At 38.2% G+C, this 10805-nt stretch overlaps 1 protein-coding gene across 1 annotated transcript in view; it reads left to right on the forward strand.

Annotated features, from left to right (window-relative positions):
* The first annotated feature begins 1238 nt into the window (after nucleotides 1–1238).
* Nucleotides 1239–10805, forward strand: part of LOC134541276 (uncharacterized) — a 75289-nt gene continuing 65722 nt past the window's right edge. The window contains exon 1 of the mRNA XM_063384583.1: nucleotides 1239–1292. The gene's annotated coding sequence lies outside the window, so the exon portion shown is untranslated. The remainder of the gene's footprint in view (nucleotides 1293–10805) is intronic.

Raw genomic sequence — 10805 nt, forward strand, 5'->3', positions numbered from 1 at the left:
CCGCCAATTACTTAGAGACCTGTAAAATTCGCGGATTCATTTCACGATAGGATAGAGTCCAAATAATTTTGACATTATTTTGCTTTAATGATTGGGCCACAGTTTATATGAAGGCTCTGGGCCAATGAAATATCTTTAACAGAAGAATTAGCGAATCACGATTATTCCAGTCAACAGGTGTTACGAGTCGGTAATCAATCAGCAGATGTAATTTGCACGAGCGCATACAGGATCATGGAGTCTATCCTTTAGGGATTTGAAATCGCGAATTTTACAGGTCTCTACCAATCACAAGGGAAAAATGGCATACCTTGTTGCAGTCTTAACGAGCGAGCAGTATTATTTCGCGAAAAAAAAATGCATGGGGCCCTTCCATACTTATTACTTTGTTCGCAGCAGTTTTCGATCACACCTCCATGCCGATTGTTTCGACATTGTGTCTCGATGTTACGACGATAGGGTTTGAAACAAGTTGTATTGTGAGGGGGGGGGGGGGGGGAGAGGGAGGCTAAATCAATAATACCGGCGCCACGCCCCATACTACTGTCGGCCAGAGAAGTGAGGGGTCACCAGTGAAACTTCCTAGTTCACCAGGGCACGCATCCCTACCCATAATTCCGTATATGAGGGGTCGGCACACCGCGAAGGTTGGTCGAATATAAAAACTTATTTTCAGACGAAAATTTTATATAATAATTTAAGGTTTTTACAATAAAACAGAATGGATTTAACAGTGTACATGGTACGTAAATTATGATTAGAGTCCGGAAAAATTCGCGAATTAATTTCATGGCAAGATGAAATTCAAACATGTGTACAATTTCTGCTGGTCCTGCTATCGGCTCGCAGTTTAACTGGAGTTCTCTGGGCCAATGAGAGACTATAGACCAAAGAAGCATCGAATCACAAGCTACCTAGTGGAGACGCCTCACAAGTTAGCACCCAATTTAACACGCGTGTCTGCTTGAGAAATGCAGAGGATAGTGGAGGCTATCCTGGAGGTCATTGAACCCGCGAATTTTTCCGGTCTCTAATTATGACGTTAATACCTCCTAAGTAAAATTTCACGATTTACCGTTGTTTATATTTTTTTCATTTTAACAAAAAATCTTTTGACGAATAATTTACTTTTGTTCTTCTTTCTGTTTTTTTTTTGCAGGTGCAGTAATTCTTGCATCGTCACGTGTGCCCGCATCTTCGGCCAGCGCACATCTGCGACATCTGCGCAGGGGCCTAGGCAGCTGTCAGGGAAACCCTGGGGTCTCATGCCGAGTTCTGGCTACCTGGTCACGGTGAGTGAACACATCAGCATAGGAACTACCAGGACAAGGCAGTCTACTTCTCATGCTCAAGTTAACTTGTCAATAGGGCCAGGCATTTTTCGCGAGAAAAAAAAAATTGGCTGTCTGTAAAGTCGGTTTACGGACGATAGTTTAACGTGACAACGTCATAACAAAACATTGATGAAATGATTGCATACTTTTATGAATAAAACTGAATCATTTTTATTGAATTATCACTATTTTGTATGGACACAAAGAAGGAGTGAAATGAAATCTGCAATTTAATTGAAAATTTTACTTTTATTTGCACTCATTAATTCAAATATGTTTATTACTTTAACGAACAGAATATTTTAACTATAACTTTTTGAATGAAAGTAATTGTTTGATTGGAATATGCAATTGGCTCCATAAAATAGTATATTCCCTTGCATGTCGGTTAGGCGGTTCAACTTGATATTAAAATTTCTAAATATTTGTTAAATTAAATTTTATGTTTCATTTTGTTCATTGCTCTTTATTGTGGAAAAATGGAAAAAAAGGAAAAATAACAACAAAAAAAAATTAATAATAAAATAGTTAAGTTAAAGTACTAAATTTAAAAGCTACTTTTGAAAAGCCCGCCTTAACCTATTTAATATAATAGTAGATTCATAGGACAATCGAGTGGAAGAGAGATCGATGCGGCGCAAGCGTACAATGAGCGTAACGGGACACAGCGTAACGGGACAATGTGCGTAACGGGACACTTTTTCGTGCCTGAAGCCGGCGTTCGTCGATTTATTAGACGTTGTCACGTCAAAAATTTCTGAACGCCTGTTAGACTGCAACAAGGTATACCAGCACCAGCGGTTTCTTCCTTGTGATTGGCGGCCGTCTGCGAGAGAAGTCGTTGCCTTGCTTGACCGAGCCACTCAGGACGCCGTTTGCTTCCGCACTGAGTTACTGTGATTGGTGTTGTTACAATAGACATGCACCTGAGAGAAACCCACCCAATCACGAAACACAAACGACGCTATACAGTGTTTATACCTTACAGCTGGTCTCGGAATATTATAAATCGACCGAGGGGGTCGAATTAAAAAATACAGAACCATTTAATTTTTCATATTTCACTGGCTCTACTGAATTAACTGGCATTAAATTTTCTTAAAATATTCGTCTGATTCTTTGATACAAATTTTTATCACCATTTACAATTTAAAATAATTTTGAAAAATGGTACTTTTGGTAGGTGTTTAACTAAATATTTTTATTAAAAATTTTCTAGTAATATCTCATCCGAATGTAAAATTTTTCTCAGTAAGTTGTTCTCACGTAAATGTACAAATTCACAAGTATCTGTAATGTTTAGAGATAGGAAAAATTCACGGGTTCATTTCGTGATATGCTAAAAATTCAAATAATTATACCGTTGCGCTGCTTCTGCAATTGGTTCGCTGTTAATATGTACGACTCTTGGCCAATTAAAGACCATCAGTCAAAAAAAGTATCCAATCACAAGTTACCCACTTGAGACACCTCAAAATTCAGCACCCAATGAACGGGCGCCGTTTGCCCAAGTAGGCAGAGGATCGTGTGGAGTCTATCCTGGAGGTCAATGAACTCGCGAATTTTTCCTGTCTCTAGCTATTGTTACGTGAATATTTCTGTTCCATTTACAAAATAAATTTATATATTTTTTAGAGTGTGGTGTAACTAGGATGCCGAAAGCGCTCTGGTTCTATTTACTGCTGGAGCGACAGATTTATATTCGCCCGGTGTCGAAGGAAGGGCGTATGTTCGCCGAGTTACGCCCACCTGTGGGTATTTATAGTGGGCGAAAATAACCGAGCCTGAATGATGAAGAGAAGGTTAGGGGGGAAAGGGAAGTTCCGGCGAAATGTCACGCTACGGAGCAAGTTGAAACAAAACTACGAAACGCTCTCACGGAATTGACGTTTATAGAACTACGATCGTAGGGGTGGAGGATCCAGGAAAAGACTTTTTGAAGATGGGATTATCGTTAGAGACCAAAAATTTTCGCAGATTCATTTCGTGCTATGCTAAAATTCAAATAATTATACCTTAGTGCTGCTTCTGCCATTGGTCCACTGTTAATCTGGAGGACTGAGGGCCAATTAGAGACCCTCACTCGTAGAAGTGTCGAATCACAGGCCACCCAGTCGTGATGACAAACAAGTGAGCAGCCAATTAACAGGTGGCATTTGCCCGAGTGTGTAGAGTAAGTATAGTGAAGTCTAACCTAAATGTCATCGAACCCGCGAATTTTTCTGGTCTCTTGTTATTGGTGGTAAATAACCGCTGAAACGAGTGCCCCATTTGCTCCGCGGGGGCTACCCACACCTGCCAACCTTAAACCGCGTTCCTCAGTCTGCCCGTCACATTTCCCTAAACGAATAAGCGGGGAAAAACCTGCGCCGTTGTCGCATGCTCAAGTAGACGTCTCGGGTCGTAAAATCCAATTCGAGTTGACGAGTAACGTCTTTGTCGACGGGAAGAGAAAAAAAAAGTGAACGTCATGGATGGATGGTTTATTCGACTCAGGGAATTTTCCCCGCAAAATTCAAGGTTATTGGATGCCAAAATATTAGGGATCTGATAAATTCGCGGTTTCGATGACCTTCAGGATAGTCTACACATTCCTCTGTACACTCGGGAAAATAACGCCAGTTCGTTGGCTGCTGACTTGTGACTCATCTCAACTGGTTTGCCTGTGTTTGTTACTTCTTTGGTTGAGGATTCCTCATTTGGCCCAGAGTCGCCAAGATGAACAGTGAGCCAATAGTAAGAGCAGCTTAAAGGTTTATGTGTATGAATTTCAGACTATCGCGAAATGAATCTGCGAATTTTTCCGGTCTCTACCAAATACAAGGGCAGAGACCCGGGAATTAACGTGAATTCGTTTGGAGTCAGGATAAACTTCAAAGCTTCGAGTTTGCTTTACCCACGTTCTCTTTCCCATTTGGTAGGGCCATGTAAATTTCGCGGAAAGATTTTCCAGACCAGCTGTGTGTTAAAACTCTGTAGCACTGTCTGTGTCTCGTGGTTGGCTGGGTTTATTCCAGGTGCATGTCTACTGTCGGCGCACCAATCACAGCCACCCAGTGCGGAAGCCAAACTCGTCCTGAATGGCCCGGCCAGACAGGGCGATGGCTTACTCTCGCAGACGGCCGCCAATCACAAGGGAGCAATCGCTAGACCGGGCATACCTTGTTGCAGTCTAACAAGAGATCAGATTATTTCGCGAAATATTGCATCTCCCCCCCCCCCCCCATAAAACATCAATTGCGGTGTCATATATCTGTGTCCACCACACCGTCATAACAGCGCTATATCCGTTTTGCTTTAACTCGCGGGCAATATATCAGTCTGTGTTCAGCCGGGGCAACGCCGGGTACTGCAGCTAGTAGATTATAAACTGTGACAGGTAGGTACTTCCTCACTGATGTCCTGAATCAGTAATCATGTCCCTGAAAGCAAGTGTAGATCCTAGTGTTGTTGCAGGGGGTGATAGCTCCTCACGAACACAAAATTTTACTAAAAAATTTATTTTCCAAAGTGTATTTATGCTTATTCAAATACTTCAATTCACGTGTTTAACTTTTATTTTATCAAAAGCTGGGTGGAAATATTAAGATTCAGTATCTGAGAACCAAGAATTTTTTAAAAAAATTGTATAGGTCAATCTCTGACTTATTCAATTTAGGCCTAATGTTTTGCAGCTGCAATATTTCTTTGTACGCTAGCCCCTCCAGATAAAAACATATTCCTGGAAGAAACCCAAATAATCACGGAACGCAAACGATGCTACAGTGTTTTATATATCGATATTCACGAAATGATTTTGGCGAAAAACGTATTTGCCCCTACATAGGAAAAATTATCTCTGTACTTTTACAACACATTTCTTTGGAAACAATTTGCCAAGAAATGGTTTGTAATACTACAAGAAATTAATTTTAACTTTGGACAACGTATGGCTATGGTTAGTCTGAACGAAAATTGGTGCATACCTAATCTTATATTTTAATAAATGTTTCATTCAAACACATTTTTATTAAACCATGAAAATTGTAATCGAGTATTCAATCATTGTACTTTACTTTGTTTTAGTATGCTCATTAATTTGCGCCGTTAATATTGGATAGCTATTCAGAGTAAAATTTTACAACTAACTAACTAACTGGTGACTTACTGATTGTTGGCAGGGGAAAATACAGTCTCTGTAATAAATTTCGAATTTTAAAATTTTGGCGGTATTGTATTCCTTTAAGAATGAATGACACAGTATCTTCTAGTCGTTTTAGGGAATTTCTAATCAATTTGTGGTCAGAGATAATTTTTCCTATGTAGGGGCAAGTACGTTTTTCGCCAAAATCATTTCGTGAATATCGATATATATAATACTGTAGCATCGTTTGCGTTCCGTGATTATTTGGGTTTCTTCCAGGAATATGTTTTTATCTGGAGGGGCTAGCGTACAAAGAAATATTGCAGCTGCAAAACATTAGGCCTAAACTGAATAAGTCAGAGATTGACCTATACAATTTACAACACATTTCTTTGGAAACAATTTGCCAAGAAATGGTTTGTAATACTACAATAAATAAATTTTAACTTTGGACAACGTATGGCTATGGTTAGTCTGAACGAAAATTGGCGCATAAATAATCTTATATTTTAATAAATGTTTCATTCAAACACATTTTTATTAAACCATGAAAATTGTAATCGAGTATTCAATCATTGTACTTTACTTTGTTTTAGTATGCTCATTAATTTGCGCCGTTAATATTGGATAGCTATTCAGACTAAATTTTTACAACTAACTAACTGGTGACTTACTGATTGTTGGCAGGGGAAAATACAGTCTCTGTAATAAATTTCGAATTTTAAAATTTTGGCGGTATTGTATTCCTTTGAGAATGAATGACACAGTATCTTCTAGTCGTTTTAGGGAATTTCTAATCAATTTGTGGTCAAGGTTACAAAAGTGGAGGCTGTGTAAATTAAAAAATAAACCAGATGGGAGCACACCTACACACAAGAACCTAGGTTGAAAGATATGCAGTGTGTTCCATAACTTATTATAAAGCCGAAAACAGTTGATACCCAATTAATTACGGTCCTTGATAAATATTTTAATTTAAAAAAATTGTCGTGATTTTCACGTTTTGGATTTTTTTTCTTCAAAATCTTTAAATTCCCCACCTTACACAAGATTATTAGATATCTTCATTGAATCAAAATTTTTACTACGCCATCACGAATAACCAAAATTTAAAAAAAAAAAAAGGCATCATTAGAAAAAAATAGCATGAATTATGTGTAGAGACCTGAAAAATTCGCGGGTTCATTACGTGCTAAGCTAAAATTCAAATAATTATACCTTAGTGCTGCTTCTGCCATTGGTCCACTGTTAATCTGGAGGACTGAGGGCCAATTAGAGACCCTCACTCATAGAAGTGTTGAATCACAGACCACCCAGTCGAGACGACTCACAAGTCAGCAGCCAATGAACAGTTGGCATTTGCCCGAGTGTGTAAAGGATATTGGAGTCTATCCTGGAGGTCATTGAACCCGCGAATTTTTCCGGTCTCTACTTATATGGCAAACATGTTTGATAGGGTTATTTGAGTATTCATAATGTTACGAATGCAAACAGGACCGCGACATCACAACGTAGCGGCCTGTGATTGGATACAGCTTTGACTGAGTGTTTCTCATTGGCCCAGAGTCCTCCAGATGAATTGTGATCCAAATAAGAAGCATCGCTGAGGTACATATAACTGTTTTGAGTTTAAGCCTATCGCGAAGTGAATGCGCGAATTTTACTGGTCTCCAATAATGAGCCTAATACGACGGGGTCTTACGGTTTGTTCACTTTAATGATTTTCATATAACAAGTAAATTTATTTTATGAAATTTTTTTTTCGGTGAGCACAATTTGGAGCTATCAAAATTTTTATCGCAGTAGCCTAATACACACATCTCGAGATAATTAAAAACTTCAAAACGGAAGAGGGGACTAATTATGAGATGTTTAGTCGTCCGTGCTGCTTAGTGGAAGGTATGTTTTGGTGTTTTTTTTCGGGGGGTGGAGGGGTGGGGAGACCATCGTAAGAGTGAAACGAGGGGGGAGAATATACGAAGAGAGAATGTAATATCTCCCAGCGGAAAGCAGGAAAGGGATATTTTTTTTCTTTCTTTCTCGAAAGTTGGTAGCTGGCGAAACTTTTCCTCCTGAACTACTCGAGAGGTAGAATTTCATTCCGGGAGAGAAGTGTTTGGCCGGAAGTACACTGGTGCTAGGTCCAGGCTGCCAACCCCCGGGTATAAAATTAAAACGGCTTAAATGCAGTTTCCAACCGAGGCAAGTTTGCACAGCACCTAACGATGTAGATCAAGGGTGCGCTACAGTGCCTATACAGGCTAGCCTGTAAAAACTTTTCAAATAAAATTTTTTACAGCACTCGCCAGAGATGTGTAAACTATGTATGATCTCGATAACGAGCAAATTCACGTGTTTTCAAGGTGTTGAAAATATACTTTTGACGTGACAACGTCTAATAAATCGATGAACGCCGGCTGCACGCACGAAAAAAGTGTCCCGTTATGCACATTGTCCCGTTACGCTGTGTCCCGTTACACTCATTGTACGCTTGCGCCGCATCTATCTCTCATCCACTCGATTGGAACAACCATCGATTTGACTTTTTCGAGGCACATTAAACTTGAAACACTCCCATTCGATTCCTACTTTTCCTATCATCGTCCTATCCTTAACAGAATAACACAGATTGGAAGAAGTTAAATAGCAAACATGTATAAAAGTTATAGTAAAAAGAATCTCTTCGTTAAAGTAATAAACATATTTGAATTAATGAGTGCAAATAAAAGTAAATTTATCAATTAAATTGTAGATTTAATTTCACTCCTTTTTATCCATACAAAATAGTGATGATTCAATAAAAATGATTCAATTTTATTCATAAAAGTATGCAATCATTTCATCAATGTTTTGTTATGACGTTGTCACGTTAAACTATCGCCGTAAACCGACTTTACAGACAACCAATTTTTTAAATACGAAACACGGACACGAATTTTAACGTAGAAATATTTAAATAAATGACGAGCTTGATAAATATACGAACATATTTGAACCACATTTCTGGACGCGAATCACACGTAGTTTCGCTACCCACCGCTAGAATTCGCTGCCAGAGCAGTTACATTAGAAGCTATACTTACTTGGCGTAGTAAAAAAAAATACTTTTATTTTGAATGCAAAACATTAATAAAAATTACATAATAAAACGACTGGAGTAATATAATAAACACGTGTATAAAATTATTTAGTTAAGTAAAAGAAACAAAACAATTATAATAAAAATAAATAAATATGCTGTATTTAATTTTTATTTATAATTTTATCATTTATGAAATAATAATGTATTAATTAAAAATGCAAATAAATTAAACGTACGGGTACATAATATCACTTGTATAAATATACTTGAAAAAATATTATAAATATATTCACAATTAATACATGTTTTTAATTAGATGGATCAGTATTCTGTATCAATCACAAAATCATATGATTTAAATGCACATATAAAGATAATTTTTATTTTAAGGTAGCCTTTTTTTCATCCTCTAAAAATTTTGTTACATGGTGCGCGCGCATCATAAAATTTCACTCTCGTCATTTTTTTCATAATTAGCCTAAAAAAAGTATAACTAAAAAAACATTACCTTCATATTCTTTTCCCCAATACTAATATGATATAAAAAATAAAATTTAGTAATTACCGAGACAAAGGCTACACATACACGATTAATTTTAAAACTGTATTCATTATTCATTACCATTTCATGCTAGTAATTACATTTTTTTTTAAATTGGACGTTAGGTTTTTTTTAAAAAAATAACATTAAATTAATAAAACATTTAGTAAAAAATTAACGATAGTTATATTTAGAATTTATTAAAATTTACGAGGGGGTGAGAGAGAGAAAAAAAATTATGGAAGCCAGATAATTATGGCTGTTACACACCCTTAATGGAATATCTGTAGCCTGGTGGTTGAAGGGGTGTGAAATAGGGGGAGGGGAGGGGGGGTTAAGATAACGAACACCGGTAATGGAAGCGGCGATACCCGAAGGCACCGCAGCTTGAAAACTCCCCTCTCGGAAAAGGGGCTTTGCGAAGGGGGTAGTTTCGGGTTGTGAGGGGTTGGCGGAGGTTGGAAGTATCTTCCTGCGATACACCGCACCGGTCGACAACTACTAACTTCTCCGGGAAAACCCCCGGGTCGTAGAGAGAGAGAGAAACTGTTAACCCGGTTTTCCAGTCGCCGAAGACCCAGGAAAGCTTCACTGATACGCAGGGCCTTAAACTATTTGCTGTTTCTCCCCCCCCCCCCCCCTTCACCCCTTTCCTTTTCCTCTCTACCCCCCCCCCCCCACACACGTGGATCACCGAAAAAAAAACCCGGAAAACGAAAACGTATAACTACATTTTAAAAAAAAATTATAAATTTTCTTCCACGTATGCATACGTAATATTTTCTATTTTACGTTCTTTAACCGTCACAAACTTTTTTGACGTGACAACGTCTAATAAATTGACGAACGTTGGCTGCACGCATGAAAAAAGTGTCCCGTTACGCACAATGTTCCGTTACGCTGTCTCCCGCTACGCACATTGTTCCGTTACGCAAGGTGTCCCGTTACGCTCATTGTACGCTTGCGCCGCATCCATCTCTCCTCCACTCGACCGTTTATAAAGTGAAGTGAAAAGTTAATGTGGTTTTCATTGCTTATTACAACAACAATTTCGGCAATAAATGTTAATTATTCTTGCCTTTTTAAAATCTGATTACTGGTATAATTTCAAGTTTTTATTCTTTTATTATTAAAATAAAAATGATTCAATTTTATTCATAAAGTATGCAATCATTTTATCATTGTATTGTTATGACGTCACGTTAAACTATCGTCTGTAAACCGACTTTACAGACAACGAACATTTTTTTTGCCATGAGTTTGTGAATTTATAAAAAGTTTCCTAGAGAGCCTCGTAAAAATTTAGGGTTGTCCACGTCATATTACGGCCGTTAATTTCACTTGCTTTCGGACTACGCCCTTTACCCCTTAATGGTAGATGTACCTACTCTTTTCACGTCTTCTGTCAAAAACTTCATGCATTACCTTCCATCATTAGAGTCCCGGAAATTTCGCGGATTCCTCTGGCCTCAGGATAGAATTCAAAGTTATAGGTGTGCTCAACCCATGTTTACTTTCCCATTGGTTGATTTCTTAGCGAGAACATTTTTATCCTTGTTATTTGGCACTACCTGATTCGCTTACTTCTCTTAGCTGGTCTTCATTGGCTCACGGTCGTAGAGGGGCGTGTCCAGATAACTGTGGTCCAATCATGAACACAGTGCGTCAGTGTGGAGGTTTGCATTCTAGCTTGCGACTAAATGAATCCGCGAAATTTCCGTGGCT

This window comes from Bacillus rossius, chromosome 18, assembly GCF_032445375.1.
Source record: "Bacillus rossius redtenbacheri isolate Brsri chromosome 18, Brsri_v3, whole genome shotgun sequence".
NCBI classification, from domain to species: domain Eukaryota; kingdom Metazoa; phylum Arthropoda; class Insecta; order Phasmatodea; family Bacillidae; genus Bacillus; species Bacillus rossius.